This window comes from Varroa jacobsoni, unplaced genomic scaffold (assembly GCF_002532875.2).
Source record: "Varroa jacobsoni isolate VJ856 unplaced genomic scaffold, vjacob_1.0 scaffold_1317, whole genome shotgun sequence".
Classification (NCBI taxonomy): domain Eukaryota; kingdom Metazoa; phylum Arthropoda; class Arachnida; order Mesostigmata; family Varroidae; genus Varroa; species Varroa jacobsoni.
Genome location: NW_019214219.1, coordinates 8,535 through 25,411, shown reverse-complemented (window position 1 = coordinate 25,411; position 16,877 = coordinate 8,535). Strand labels below are relative to the sequence as shown.

Here is a 16,877-nt window from a genome sequence, read left to right as displayed (position 1 = left end):
CTTTAAAACTACAACACACGACCAACAGTTCAACTAAAGCAGATTAGTACTTTAGGAAGCAAGTTAATAGTCAGAAGTACTTCAGGAACTTTGTCAAGTTGCAACCCGAAATTTACGTACTAATACTACTGTTCTAGAAAAGCATCGTTCGCATAAGCGACCACGATACGCAGTGGTCGTATATTCTATATTTGTGTAACGTAAAACTCATATAACGGTTCAAAGATGCGCAATGCTATTTACCAGAAAGATTTTTAGCTTTAGCAGGACATATTGAACCATAATCCTAGTCAACAAAACGCTGTTAGCTGGATCCAAGGGCAAAGAAACTTTAACATGATCCTTTCAATTCTGCCAAACCGGCCCATGGAAAAACTTCAAAAAAATAGCCAGGGTGGCATAGCACACTATCAGCGTCAAATAATAATCCTGTGCTTAGAACGAAATATGTCTAACGAAGCAGAGTGATCAGAACTACCATAAGCGTAAAACATATATGGTCGAAATTCGTTCAAATGAACATTCTTGATACTTGCACGCGTCCATCTACCCAACTGATATCACAGTCATATACCATATACCACTATCATGTAAACATATATATGTGTACATATATGAGCGTCCCCTTGCTGGGTGTGCAGCCGACTGGGTGCCATACGAAATGTACAAAAGCGAAGAAGATAGAAAGCATCACGCGCTATCCTTGCTGGCACAATTGCGCCTAACTCATATACCTATATACCGCAATTTTGATGAAACTGCGATGGCCTGCGATGACGAGCCACCACTTGTTCACAGTTTTCCTTTTAGAAACGTTTGCCTCGCTCTCTGCTATATACTAATCACCATATTAATTAAAAGGTTTCATGCGGGGTTTTTGCTCAGCCCTGATTTGACTGAATGCCATCAACAAGTGATGCTTATTTCGAAGCTACAAGACATCGCTTTAACTAACTGGGGCGAAGTAACATGGCGAAACTACCTCGAGAAGACCTTGGACATTTTATGAAAACTATTAATATATGAGAAACGTTTTTTGTTAGCACGATCACTGAGCATTGACTGTGTAATAAGACACACCGAACTGATGTTTACTCACTAGTACAAACACCAATAATAAATAACCAATAAGTTATCTAATTGCCAGGACGGACTGCGAGGGGAGAGAATTAGTATGTTTCGACTAATTAAAGAGTTCAAGAACCTGGCGATTTGTACGAAAATTGTCACGTTAGAACAAACTTCGTTGTTATATGTCACGGTACAAATAATCGTATTCATTTTTAGATAAGTTAAACGAGTCTGTTTGGTTTACTCTATATCGTTTCAACATATCTTAGTCTTGCAAACGTTTTCGACTATTCATGACAAGATACGCACACCTCCGGAAGCTCTTGTTCCGTCTGTATCAGCGATAACAAGAAGACAAAAAGGAGCCTTAAATCCAGTTTCCCGACGAGGTCCAACGTTTTCTGACGACGAACCTAACCTAACATAACGTAATCACTATGTTTCGCGTATAAAAATAATGCTATATTGATCGGATGCCAAAACGGCTACTACAGTTGCCGTCAATGGATCAAGTTCCTTTTTGAGTGACAATTTATCCTTATGAATTTATTTAGAGCGTAGTTATTTTCACTATGTCGACACCGACTTCAACGTGTAGGAGAAATTTATCTCCTATATATAATATTATTATTTCTCGTATGAGGTGGAAGGTCTTCACACATACTAGACATGTTCTCAGTGTAATAAGCTTGTTGATGATCAAGGAATTATTCATGAAACTATATGACCTGCATATCGCTGCTCTCGGTTAGTCAATGAGCGCATTTGAATAATGAAATAGCGACTCTTATTACGAGGAAAATCGAGAAATTAGATGCAAAATGCCGGGAAAGATTGCGTCCATGCGATACATTTTGCAAATACGTAGGTCGGTTCAAGTGTTCAGTGGATACGTGAGTTATTGCTAGAACTACCCCCTCCCCCCCTCTCTCTCTCTCTCTCTCTCTCTCTCTCTTTCACTTGCAGTTAGCTTTAGAGGGATGCAAAGATAGAGATGTTAGAAGGTTATGCAAATAAATTTGGGCTTAACGATATTCTTCTAATTTTATTTTGCTTTCAGGACTTTCTTTTGCGCGGCGTCACACATTTCTCTTCCGCGTCTAGAACCACATGTACCCTTCCTTTTTTCCTACTTCTATATACAGAACAGAAGCTGAGCAGCTTCCTTCTGTCCTGATTCATCACATCTGAAACGTGATATGGCACAATGTCCGCTGGAAGAGTTCATTGGCAGTTCGTAAATTGTCCAGCCCCTGGACGCCCTCACCCATACCCTCTATCCATAACTAAACTCTATCTACATGTACTAAGTGCTACGGCCATTTGTATTAATACCTTGAACGGTTTCAAAATTCAAATAAAGCTTGTTTAAATGTTGTTCCAATTCAGTTGTGATCTTTCAGTTTACAGGTGCCATCCTTGCCAGAATAGGATGGTCAAGAGGTCGCTGAGATTTCATCTATTTACTGGCGAAATCTGCGCTGGCAGTTGCGGTTATATAGTCAAAATTAAAATACTTTCTAGATTAAAGTGAATATGAGTTTTACATAGTATATATTCAAAATATGGCGAATCCTTTTAAAAAGATCTAATTTTTTTTCTATTTTCTTAAAAGTGAAATTCTGAACTAGGATTAGATACCCTATTATGCCTAAATTTAAACTAAATTAAATTAATTTATTTCAAATTAAAGCTAAATGACGGCATTTTACATCTTATTATAGCTTTGTGATCGTCCAGATATAAGCGTAATGGGTTCAAAGGTTTCCCATTAGAAAAAAAGGGGTTAATTAAATTTTCTGTTGCTACACGATTTCTGTGAGTCGAAAAAGTTATATGTTCTCTTGAGTGGGTCCACGAAGACGCGAATAGCTGAAGGCATAATGAAGGCAAAAACTGTGAGTCCATTAGCTTCACCAGCATTCCCCAAGCGGTAACCTGAACGATGCAGAGTCATATATGATGAGATCATATCGCCTGACTTCAAAAGGCTAGTCTGAATAGTAGCTACTGAAATAAACAAAAGCTACGTGCAGAACACTAGGATTCAGTCTTAGCATTTAGGGCTATCTGTACGATAACAATATCACGAGAACTGTGGCAGAAGACCGTGCGTTAGAAAAAAAAACAGCAAATCTTATTGGCGTTTCCTCCTGGCTGCAGCATTTGGTTATGCGCCCCTTGCTCCGTTGCGCCCCCTCTTATTTTTGTCACAGGTTATTCGATCGATATTATGAAAAGCATTAACTAAATATTTTAATTTAATAAATATGCGAAAGTCAAGTATATAATCGGATGCAATTTGACTAGGAATCGGCAACGATCATACCTCATAAGTTACAACAATAGTAGCTGATCACGTGCTTCTATGCTTACGACAGATGAAAAAGCGACAATTATGCATATTATTGACATGCTGCACGTATCTTCCGCACGTTGCGTCAAACACTATCGAGCAAGTTCCGCTACATGAAGGCTTTTTTTTTTAGGGGAGTATAAAATTTAACCATGGTCTGTCATCTTCAATGCTATGTTAGGAAAAACAAATCTGTTCACGGCAATCAGTGCTTCTCACAGCAGATGTACATGCAGCCTGAAACCTATCAAAGGCTTTTTTAGGTACTGATTTAAGCTATAGATGTTAAGTAAACCTATTTGTATTCATGCAATTTGTTTCGATTTAGTTTTGGAACAAAGAAAATACAACGACGGTTGCGCTTCGTATAGAGAACATAGTTAATAATAATATTTTTCCAATATACAATATAAAATTATGTCCGGTGCATTTTATTAACATTTCATAGGGCCCAAAAGTCTCTAAAGAAACTCTTAACTATGCAATGTAATGATATATTAATAGCGCATACCACGAAACGATCCATCTTTTGGACTTGAAAGATATGCTCGTATCTAAAAGATCTATTTCGCACATAATTTAACCTATTAAAAAAACAAAAACAAAAAGACTAAATGGATAACATTTTAACGTCGAGTGCTTTTATCCTTAACAAGGTAGTTGAAATAAATTAATTTGTTTATACAAAACTACGTCAATGGAACAAATTATAACTTCAAAGTTAACTTCAAACTCAGATGATAAGCTAACACAACAATGTCCTTCAACCGAAACCATTAATGGAGATTGTGTCTAACTACTGGATATTTTAAAGCGAAAACAATTACTCTGCGCCAGAAGTTGCGGAGGTAAATTAATTGTGAAGGCATTGATCAAGCATATACGAATCGGTGAAGTAACTTAATGCAGGCAACGACTAATCTGGTGCGCAGTAACCAAAATAGGTTCTTGCCAAAATAGGTTCATGACATTCAATTTATAGGGTTGCATAATCATAGGGAAGCGAACAATGCTTCCCAAGGACACTCGTTCTTCATAGATTAAAAAAAGCGTTAGCAGTTCTTTTTGTTTATTCTTTAACTGTACCCTGTAATTGTATTTTGGCATAGCATTTACACTGTGTTTAGTAGAAGGGTATTCGAATTTGCAGCTGCCAGATTCATTTGATAAATCGTAATAGGATTCAGATATCACAACTCCGTGGAGAAGCAAAAATATAGTAGACAGAACAAAACCTGGATGACGTAAAACTGTAAAAAATCCTCAGCAATACCATGCGTAAAATTATGAACATTATTGGAAACCGTGCGTACGTTCAGGCTAGAAAATTTGCATTGATGGCATGTCTTCATCAATTCCCTCCGACAGGACGCAACAATAGGCCATCGAGGGCAACTACTATTAACATGTGGAATATTTCACATTATGATTTCAATAGATTGGCAACTAGATTAAATAGTCCTGATTTTATATGAAAAATACTGCTGAATATGGATAGTTCTATTTTACGCGACACCTTTTAACGATTTTGATACAGATCCTTGATAGCAACAAGGGTTAATATCTCATTTAGTCTAATTTATTTTAAACACGTATTGACAATTCTAGATACTGCTTGGAGCAGTACAGGTGTACGGATCAACAGCCGAGAATTATGACCTGTATTTTTTAGGGAACGTTTCATTAAGAGAAACAGAACTCTTCCTTATCTAAATCGGAAGACAAAAGTTGCAGGCAGAAGTAAGTGCTACGAATGTCCCACATAGTATGCCAACTGGGTTGCAACTCTACAAACTCGCCCTTACGGTGTAAAGAACGAAAGATCGAAAGTTGATGCTAGAAAAAAGCAGAACTATATATCTCTAAAAAGAGTGCCCTCAAAGACCTAATATCGTACTTGCTAATCAAAAGAGAAAAGACCCTGACACCGAAACTTGGCAACCCTATGAAGATCGGGAGGTCTAGCTGTAAGTCCCAATATATACCTACAGAGCGCTTTTTCGTTGGTTTTTGCAAATCCTAACTGCTCAGTGAGTAACGTATATGCATGCTAATGTAAGCGAAACGTATCAGTGCAGGATCGAACCGGGCTGTATACATGCTTTATTTCCGTACGTAAATGAGAGCACAGAGTAAAGCTGAGTAAAGCACTCAATAAAAGTAAAGTTTACTACTTTTCATTTTGCTTTGATGTTTTACATACGAGGCATACGCATCCTATTTTGTGCAACGTTATCTTCGCTATAAGGGATCAACTGAATTCGGAACCAATTCAATATGTAAGACTATTTTGTATGACTAATGATTCGTGTCTAACAAATTAAAAAACACAGTCCTTGGGTGGCAACAGTTTCCAAACCTAAACATGGTTCCTCATATTGTCGGTTTTCCTCACTGCCCTAAGATCTGCGGGAAGGCTTCCTTTGCCTTATGCGTTAAGCATTGATTGCCTCCCGTACTCGCCACCTCTCAGTGGCAATTTTTCGATAAAACGACACGTATCCATATAATAGCTTATACATATATAACGGCCAGTGGATAGCCGACGTAGCAGATCGACTCGAGCCGTTTGACGTTACCCTCGCGAAACGGCTAATGGCGTAGGACACGACGTGATGATGATGATGGTGGTGGCGGTAGTGATGATATTGCTGTTAATAAAGGGCAGTATCTTGGTGCAAGAATGATCCTATGCCGTGTGTAAATGAGAGAATGTGTTATGTGTACCAGTATGTGAAAAGAAAAAGTCCCATCGGGGGTTAGTGATAGAATAAAGCCAATTCAACCGTCAGGCAACTAAGCGGGTGGCATGTGCTGAAAGTTGCTCTGTTCGACTCGGTCAACGGTAATATAGATAGTGCTGAAAAAGATATGGGCATGGCCTTCACGGCTAACGCGCATACAGAAATATTTCCAGCTGCACAAGCAACGACTGTAGGATTCTCTACAGGCCCATCAGCGCTGGAGAGATAAGCCATTCGGCTTTCGATATAATAACTAATAGCCTACAAGGTAACGCAAAAAACACACAAAGATGGACCAAGAAAGCTGAGAAAAGAGACTCAAAATTGGCGAAGCTCCTAAAAGACTACCATATTCACGGCAAGGTAATATGTATAAGAATAAGAAAAATAGAGTCATCAATCCCTACTCGAATGGGCTTCCATTTTACCATTCTCTGATAGCTCTTGGAGTTCTTTGGGTCTCTTCAATACTTGCGAAGCCCTTGCTCGATCCTATACATTAGCATGGACGTCGTTACGTGTTTCCGTCTAGCAAGTTCCGTCGCGAACCCCTTAGGACTTCCCTAAACAACTTCGTAAACAACAACAAAAAATAGACGGTACAAAAGACAGCAAATGAGCAACTTCGATAAAATCCCATACAACTATCGAGTAGAATTTCCAAAACACGAAGAAAGAGTCCAAATGATATAATATGTCTATACGAATGACAGTTCTTGAATATGGTAATGCAAAATATCCTTATCTAAAATATTAGTGATAACTGCGAAAAATGAAATGGGGTTTTGAGCGCATACAGGTATTCTTCGATGGCAGTAAAATAGCCCCTAGTTTCCTCAGCTGTATAGATGTAACCGTTGGTATGCTTATTTACTGTGCATTATATTAAGGGTAAAACAGGAAGGTCCAAGATAACAATACCTGTAGCAAAATTCATTCAATCTATGATCATAGATTCGGTATCACAGCATATTATGGTGGTCAACTATTATACATCTGCTCCTCAGTTGTTTTTACTTAAATAATATAAAAGATGTATTCACATAACTCTGGATGCTAAAAGTCGTTGTTGATAATTCATCCTCATTTAATACACACTCAAATTTTCGCCGCTAGTTATTGCGTTTGCCAAACACTTATTTCTAAAAGAAAGCAATTTAGGCTTTTTTGGGTAATTATCATCTGGCCATGTTGAAATCAAACAGTTTTTCTCTCAGTAATTGAAATGGGCGGACAAGCGAAATTCCCATTAAAGAAATAGAACCTTTCGATCTCACTGGATGTCCATTATAAGGAGGCATTGGGGTAACGAGTTCACCGCTTGTTCATGTCTCCCATTATATGCGAGTCATTTGTGACGACTAAACGGTACGTTAATCTTCATATGAATTGTCCTGCAAGGAGCGGCAATACAGATATGGACTCTGGTATAACGTTGTAACTAAATTTGTTAGGTACGTTATGACAGCCCCTATACCCACCAACTATACGTCATCGTCGGAATCCGGCAAGGATCCGGAGCAACCTTATGATGAATGGAACAAAATAACGGTATTTTAAATGTTTCAAAAAGTTTCAGAATGTGTAGAACGAAAACTTTTGTCTCAAAAAACGTCCTATTCCAGGTCTTAGCGCGACCTATATGTGTCTTAAAGTTGATTTTAGCTAAAAGACAATTGGAAAGCCGAGTGGAACCGATTACAATCGGAACTCCAGCTTGGCATCGTAGTGGAGCTTTGTTAGAGACGAGATTCGTCAACGATGCGGTGACTAAAATGACGGCTGCAACAAACAACTCCCGAGAAAGTAAGCGTAGAAAAAGCAAAAGTCTCTCGTAAACGTAATTTTCATTTTTAGCGTCAATCTTCAAGGTAATGAATTGGTCCCATAGGTTAACATCGGGTTAAGATATTAAAATCTAGTGAGCCTACATATATGTAATATGCCTTAATGTGCTACATTAAATTAAGTGACCAAGGCTGGCTAGAACTTCTTTAGCAACTCGTCTGTGTTCTGCTTTAACGCTGTTGGGATTGTAGCAGCATCTAAATTGTAACCATATGCAAATCTCTTTCACAGAAGTTGAGTTAGATAGGCGATTACGGGGACATTATAGGGATCTGATGCTGAAGATACTAGCTAGAAAATTTAGCGGATCTGCTCGTCATGTATAGAGCCTTCCCCTTTTGCTCCGACACCCCATGAACAAAGCCCACGCAGAGGAAAAATCAAAACATCAATCCAAGTAATGTCGAACCTTGAATTTATTGAAGAACGTGCAATACTTTATATTATTACAGGCATGTGACACGTATAAAGACTGCCCGGGTATAATGTTTTCTATCCAGGATCTATGTTAACGTCCTTGAAGGTGAAATTGTTCGTTACGTTAGTGCCGATATTGTCGCTTATTTGTTGTTACCGGTATCGGGCTAGCTCAACATACGGCACTGAAATGGCGCCATATGTTCTCATGATCGATCATCTTTTTTTAACCCTTTTTTTAATAGATTGATTATGGCATGCTCGAAGTGTTCCTAATTTCTCCCAAGTGAGAAGACTAAAAAGCGTGCTTTATGTGCATAATTAAATCGTTTTATTATTTAATAGCCTGACCTTCGGTAATTTAAAGTGACATGCTAGGTAGACTCTTTTTATTATAATACTATTTCCTGGTGGCTCACTGTCAAAAAAAAATGGAAATTTTGTTTCAACCGAAATTGGATTAGTAGTGCGATATCGGATTGTGAGTTTAGAAACGTGTCATTTTTTCCGTATTTACTGGTATACGCATGTACTTGCCTGGCAATCTCGTGTTTTGCTATAAACCCCGAAGCCTCGTAAAAAGAAAGCACGACGTTACAATAAAAACAATATCCAACGCATGTCCTTTTCATTCAATACCTCTTCGGAACTTCGATTAAAATTGGGAAAGCAGGGAAAGTGGTAAGCCAGTTCCGAATATGCAAGAACCATATCTGAACCTAAATATGCCCGGTGCTGCTTTGCATGGTTACTTTGTCAGTCTGACTGTTCGGAGATCTTGGGGGCCGCGATGTTGTCGCCTCGTCCGCTTTTTTTTCTCTTTCAAAATCCGAGTGACTGAGTGCTGGTTTTTTTCCATGCGGTATTAACGTGCATAACTGTTAGTGGGACGAGAAAGTTCGGCAATAGGATGTTTGCGTGATGCCTTTGCCTCGGTTTAAGCAAAGGCGTAGCTTCTGCCGACCTGCCAAGCAACAGTCTTCATTCAACAGTCGACAGTGACTGGCGTTTCCACTGGCGTGCATTTCACTACCATACATTCTTGCCTTGTTCCCAGCAGTTTGAACCTATTGTTAGTGACAAACATGCTTGATCTGAGGCCATTTTTTTCGCTTGGGTCCCGAGCCCAGCTCCAGCTAGACGGACGAACGAACGCAGTTGAGCTATATGTCGTGTTTGTCCTGATAATTTTTAGAACGTGCAGTAGAAAAGTCACATTTAACACACGTGTCTCTCTTCTCGGTAGCGATTACAAGCTACGTAACACAGTATATATGTCCTTGCTTAAAGCACAACTTCCCTGCGGTTATTGCTTAATATTAATGTCGTGTACTAAAAGTAACATGTCTGCTTCAATAAAAGACGGGCTTCAGTATGTCACAGTGTGTGTAGCAAGTTGCGGCTTGTATTAAATGGCAAACTTTGCGACGGAAAACAGGGGTGAACACATTTTGGAAAACCCAAAAGACGGCTAAGTTTGCTCGCAGTTCTTTATGTGGATATTCATGCTCGGCTTTGACATATTTTCAAAATGTGACGAGACAAAAATATCACCTTATAGTGTATTTCAATAATAGATCTACTATCCCTAATGATATTCTACTGTATTTCCCTTGTAATGATAAACGCGGCACCTTATGGTGTTTTGGCACCTTCTATGCAACCAGAAAAACAAAAACCAAACTAGACGCTACGTACGACCATAAACTGTAGCATATAGTAAAAGCAACGTAAACGAGCGCGAGCTGGAGGAGGTGTAGGAGCTCCTCTAATCATCGAGCGCGGCGGCTTATTCCGCATTGCGAAAGCGATAGTAATCCTTGATCTGGAATATACCATGTGTGGCCTACACGATGCACGCAGACACCCATCACATATTCATAAGTACTGCTCCTTTATTACGACGTGCAGTAAGGACAGTCATCGAATGTACGAGACTATATAGCATTCTTTGTGACGGCTAGTCTATTTATTTCGTCCAGTTATCTGCTATGTCCTATAGTTGGGTATACCACTTACACTAAACACTAAACACACTGGTGAGTCTTGTGCATGTATGTGATCAACTTGTCGTGCAAGGATTTTGTGTAACATCCATGTTGGTCCTCTTATAATATGTGTGTTTGTTAAGCGCAGTTATCTTGTCATTACTAGTTTCCTTTGGCGTTTGATCGATGCATACTCTAATGTCACTTTTCACTGTCGTCAATGCGCCCGTGTTGATTTCCTTAGGCCATCATGACTCGCTAATTTGAGACGCCCAGTTTGGATGAATGCCTTACTATTTGCATGCATCATCTGATCAACTATAGGGCTTTTTGATAGGAGTACCCATGGTTGGCAATGCGAACATAAGGACCACTCGTTAAATAAAACGATCATTTACGCTATATATACACTCATCCTCGGAAAGTGTTATAAGGTACTCCTCAACCTGCATATATGCGCTTTGAGTTTCCAAGGGACCCATTTGAGCAAAATCCATTTGGTGTATATTCATGTACGGATATAAAATTACTCTTATAAGTATGCCCTATAAATTTCAAAGTCATCACCGCATGCAGATTACGGTCACTAGCGCTTCCGTAGTAGATGGGAAAAGGAAACAAAAAAATTTTTTTTTGTACGAAAATTAGGAACCCGTGTTAGCGTAGCGTACAGAGTGTGCTATCGGCTAGGCTCTTCTGCTTTTTAACCCGTTTCCATTTTAGTAAGAGCCCCATACGGAGAAAAACAAATACATATTGTTTGTGCGTGATTTAGCTCAGCTGTCATGTTTGTGAGAGCGGCTCGGAGAATGGAGTATTTAGGGGACGAAAAACCTTGCTACCATTCTATTTGATTCTTGTTAACGACATATCTTATATGACTATAAGAGATTAAAGAAAATTTTCTCTATTTATTTAAAAGTTTGCCATTTCCAGTCTGATTAACGATTGAATCGCGCATTAATTACTTAGACAGCTTTGCCACGGAACGAACGCAATGAAAATTAGCTTTCAGTTTATTGTTATCTCCAAATACGCGGGTTAACCATTCAGCTGATATGTTTCTGTCTGTGTAAATGAACCCCATTATTGGATATAAACCCACAGTACACTTTAGAATAAGTTCGTTGTATGCTGTTTTTCAAGGGCTCTAAGGATATCAAAGCTTACTTAAGGATTTAACCCAACCAGATGCTCGAGTTACAGCGCAAACGGGCATGCCTGTTGACAAAGCGCTTATTCTGACTATCCTTCTTAGTCCTTTTTCGAAACTGGGCCGATACAAGTCGCGAATTGGCCTGTTCTATTCTCTCTCTCAACTTGGCCAGATAACAGGATGCTCTTTTCCAGCAGTTTTTTCGCCGACGCTACCTTTAACAGCTCCGAAAGCAGCGTGGCAATACGAACAGAAGCGGGAAATAATATTTGCATTGCAGATGCAAAGAAATCCACGTCTGATCCGTCATTGGTTGTAGAGGAACGTTGTTCAGCTGTGCACTCTATTTTGGCTCTTTTCAGAGGGGCTATGTTGACCACGGCCCCGTTTCTAGTGATCATGGTCGCAAAGAGGAGAGTTATCGAATATCTACTCTAGAGAACCTGGGTTGGAAACACTCAGATATTGGCGTTGTAAGCAGATATAATTAGATGCATAAAGACAGGTACTGCAGGTGATACCATATATTGATAAAGGCTTGTCGAAATAATGACTTGTCTCAAATCTTAGTATTGTTTATCTTTTTATATATCTATCCAATTTCTATAAACAATTCCATGCTTTATGAACTGTTCGTAAAATTAAGAGAAAATTGACTAGTCATTGTTGGGATGACGAGTATGTTCAACTAAATTCAGCATAATCCAGTGTAAAAACAAAATAGAAAAAAAGCGTAGCTTGTGCATATATGCGTATACATTTTGAAAGTATAAATATTAAGTTTGTGTGGATGAAGAGCTCTTCACCTTAATGGGACCGCGGGCTTTGTACCAAGGATAGGAGCTGACCATACATAAATTGTAATATTTTTTTGTATTTCTGTAAAAAGTTGTTTGCTGTCTGAGCACTTCTTGGATGTTTTCTAAGGTTTAACAGCTTACAGCTTGCTGAGGATTATCCGTCATCTAGCTGGTACCCATAGAATATCACGCAATACACATTGGTTGGGAACCTCTCTAAGAGCAAGCTCATGGCACTGATGTTCTGTAGTCTTTTCCAGATCAATCCGCACATACAGGGTTTCCGAGCGAAGTTCAAACGCAAGAAGAAACAAGCCAGATCTAACCGAGTGGTACGGCCTATGACATGTGCCTCTTTTGGCCTGGTATTTTGCCACTCCAAAATCTACCAGCTGATTGACATTCAAGTCTATGCCGCCAACATTCTCCTTCACCAACTGAACCTTTCTTGACATTAAAGGATAGTACATTGGCGCTAACCGGTGTACTCCTCGTAGCCTGTAAATTGACCGATATCATTTAATTTATCGTTTTCATATCAGCGATTGCATTCCAAACCCTTGGCCGTAATCACGGCGCCCACATTCTACAAATAGTACGAACTAACGGGCATCATACAAGTGTGTACAATTTATATTTCACCGTAAACATCTTAACGTTCTTAGAAAAACTATATCACCATAAACACTTTAACATTATTTCAAACTAATTAAAAAAATGTAACGGGATTCGGCCGTAGGCTCAACGTATAGCTAGTATCTAGCCAGCACCGGTTAACGTTATATAGCACAATGCAAACTATCTAAGCTGCCTAAACAAACAGTGATTTACAACAGAGATTATCAATCACTTTACTCAAATTACGATCGTCAACAGCCACAGAGTCTGTTTCAGCTCGTTTATGAATTTCTGCTAGCAAAGTTCGCGTCCAGCCAACCCTCCACTGTAGCCGTTGTGGAACCATTGGTCGGAAGTTTTTTTGCGTATCCTTGTTTCGTTTCTAGGTCTGCTAGTGAGCGATAAGAAATAATGGTCGCATTGGGTGGTAGCATACCTAGCGTTCGAAATTTAGCCATTCGATAAGACCCAAAATTGATATCTTTCCGCCTGAACCCATCTCGACGACGTAACTGGATAGCCGGCCAAAAAGCGGCAGCTGTGAGCCATCTCACGGCCCAAGTCTGATACCTAATTAAGTTCTGGCCAATAGCAAGCTAGTTATAGTGTTCACTGCAGGACCATCAGCGTTAAAAGGATAACTATTGTTACTCACCGTCACGCCGATTGACAAATGTATCAATTAATGGCAGGAACGAACAACGTGTCAACGGATCACCTCGGTCATGATGACTTATTTGTGACGTCTGGAATAAAGCTTTTTTTAACTGTTAAATAAACGTAAGAACTGAATTATATTGGTATGTAACTTTGTTTTTTTTTTATGATTCCTAGTGCTGTTCAGTTAAAAATAATACTGGAGAGTATTTTCCCGTTTTAGGGGGGGAAACGTGTCTAATGATATATTTCTATTTAAAATCCAAATTAAATCTCAGTATTCCAAGATGTCTGTTCTGTACAGCTCGGTTTGGTGTTGTGTTCAGTTTTTTAATTGTGTTAATAAAAAGACCTTTCCCTATTATCTCAGAACGTCTATTAAAAGAAGTTCAAGTTGCCTACGATTGTGCGCCAGTCACACGGATTGTACAGGATTTCGGGAACATATATATAAGTATATACTGAGAGACTATATACAATAGACCTGATTTGGTTTGTATCAGATACTTGTACGTATTGACACTTTGACTGTTTTCCCTACCAAAAGCTTCATTTACATGAACACACATGAAAGCACTTGCAGTAGAAATTAGAAAATAACTGAGTCGTCTCCGTCGTTAGCACGTGTTTGCACTGCCCGTCGAGATGTTGGCCGAGGACGGAAGAGGCTACCTAGAGTAAACATGGTAGAAAAGAAAAGGAAGCAGGTTTGCCCATGTTTCCCGCCATAGCGTGGTTAGCATATAACAAGCCGTGGAAATTTTTCGTTAAAGGGCCTACCAAGAAGACAACGCGCGTTCGAGAAAGCGTCGTCTAGACTTGCTTGTGTTTATAAATCTGAAAGAAGCAGCAAATGTACTTGCAAGGAATAGATTTGTTTTTCCATGTACCCAACAGGAGCCGCTTGGTATGGCCTATTAGATCCGCGCGTGGAAAGGAGCCGAAAAAAACTAGCGAGGAAAAGAGATATCAAAAATGCCTAGCCTGAATTCGACCGTGGTAAGTACGGTAGGATCTGGCTCCGGATGACGAAGATGTCCGCTTCGATTCTATTTTGTTATACTTTTGCTTTATATTGTTGACTAGTTATACGATTGAGTGTGCTTTGTTGTGCATTGTTGTTTTCAGCAGTTAGGAACGAGCAGCGAAGAACGGTGCCGAGACAAGCGAACGGGTAAAAGCATGCTAAGTTGTTCTTAAAGCTGTTTAAACCGCGTCTGATCTCAGCTCGATCTGTCTCAATTGTAATGCATATGCAAGTATACCATTACTAAAAGTGCTATATGCACTCCTAGCGTGTGCCGCCAGCTGGGCATGAATTACATATATGATAACGGACTTGCGTGGCTGCAACAACTGTTGTCATTATTACTTCTATTGCACCATTGATGCCCTCTGCCGACAATAAACCGGTTACAACAACCTGCGTGCCCCTGTTCCTACAGGTATGACGGGAAGCGAATGAACTTGCGAAACAGCGTAAAATAAAACAAATCTTACTGTGTACGAATACTAAGACACTCTTAAAGAGGCACGAACCGGCCATGGGAAACTTACTTGGCGGGAATATATGCTGATGTCCTCAAATACAAACAGGGAATTGGATCTACGAAGTTATCTACAACATACACCAGAGGGAAGGTAGGTTTTTTAGTGGGACATACATCAGTATCGTGCATCATCAGTGAGGCGACAATAAGTTATATGCATATATGAGAACAATGACAAGCAGGCAAAATGATATGGATCACAAAGGTTACTTTCTGTTTAGAAAGTTTAAACGTTACATCATTTTTTCTGTCTCTCTTTTTTTTTTCTTTTTTTTAATATTGCTTCTTCAGTTCACTGTAATCTGACGCGTAAAGTGGAACAGGGAAAAAAACGAATGTCCTATTTCTACACTAACCTATCGTCGAGTGAAGCTGTAATACTCGCTTGAATTTAGTCTACGTAATGAGTCATAGTGCATACGCGAGGTCAGGTGGATGAAACTGATTATATGGATAGCAAAACGATCATTGCTTTTCTAGTCCAGTTAATCCCCCGTAGACATCCAATGATTAAATGGATGAATCAAGGTAAATGAGGATCCAAGCTAAGCCGAGCGTTCGTTCGCTGTTTTGCGCATTGCGGTCACGTAACGATCCTGGAAAGCTGTAGCAAGTGTACTAGGAAACTTTTAGACGTTGAACAGAAAAAAAAAAACCGTGTTCAACAGCGTTTTCTTTGATGAGCACACAACGGTTGCATCGTATCAGATTTACCGGAAATTCTACAGGTTATATGTAACGAGATAAATTGCTAATCTGTATAGGTGTAAGCCGATTTGTAGAGAAAATATCCACCCTAAGAGAGCCGAGATAGACGCTTGCGCTAGATGTGAAACACAGAGCAATAGAGACACAGTCGTTCACGTCAACGCTCGAAGACTGGGCTAGGTGTAGTCCGTTTAGACGGATCGATGCCGGGCAGTCTTGAGAAGACAAAAGAACACATCCCCTAGGATTTACGTCACGGTTGAATGTTATCAAACTACTCCTTTGAATAGGCGCTTCAAAAGATTCTGGGTATCTCGTAAAATGCAGAAATTCGCATGTATTTGTGTGCTTAGTGGGTTTCATCATGGGCAGACCTGAATCACACGTGGTTGTCAGGTTGTAGTAATTTACCATCTGAGAAGAAACGTTTCGAGCTAGCCTGAAATAAAATTTTCAGCAAAAGTTTGAAAATTTTATTTCAGGCTTTTTTTTTTACCTAACTTTTTACGTAAAAGTGTTTTTATTGTTTCATTAAAGAGTCACTGCGTTTGTTGAACAAACACCTATTGCACAAAACTTTCAGCTTTGTCACAGTGATATGTTTGACTCATGTTCCTTTCTCGCTTTCTGAAAAAAACCATATTCAATTATAGGCTACACTTGTTCAATCTACTGTATTCCAGATGTATCGTAGTTCGTTGAAAGACACAGTTCCAAATTTGGACGCACTCGTTTACCTATCGTCCCCTCTAATACTTAATTTCCTATCTTTCTTTTTTAATTTCTTAATTCCTTAAGCATTACGTTTACGAGAAAAAAATATTCAGTGAAACAAAATATGCCAAAGTACAATGACACACTTACGAACTTAGCTCCTAGGCGACGGTCTTAGAGCAATGAAAAAAAAATCACAACAGTTTAATCATTAGCAGATTAACTGTGCTTATTGATAGAACATCTATAT

The 16,877-nt window shown here is 39.2% G+C and overlaps 1 long non-coding RNA gene across 4 annotated transcripts in view; it reads left to right on the top strand.

The window, feature by feature from the left end:
• The window catches only part of LOC111268751 (uncharacterized), a 25,561-nt gene extending 23,106 nt beyond the window's left edge, over positions 1–2,455 (top strand). For all 4 annotated transcript variants that reach the window (XR_015314359.1, XR_015314361.1, XR_015314360.1 and 1 more), the window contains one exon: positions 2,132–2,455. This is a non-coding gene — a long non-coding RNA (uncharacterized LOC111268751). The remainder of the gene's footprint in view (positions 1–2,131) is intronic.
• Positions 2,456–16,877: the final 14,422 nt, after the last annotated feature.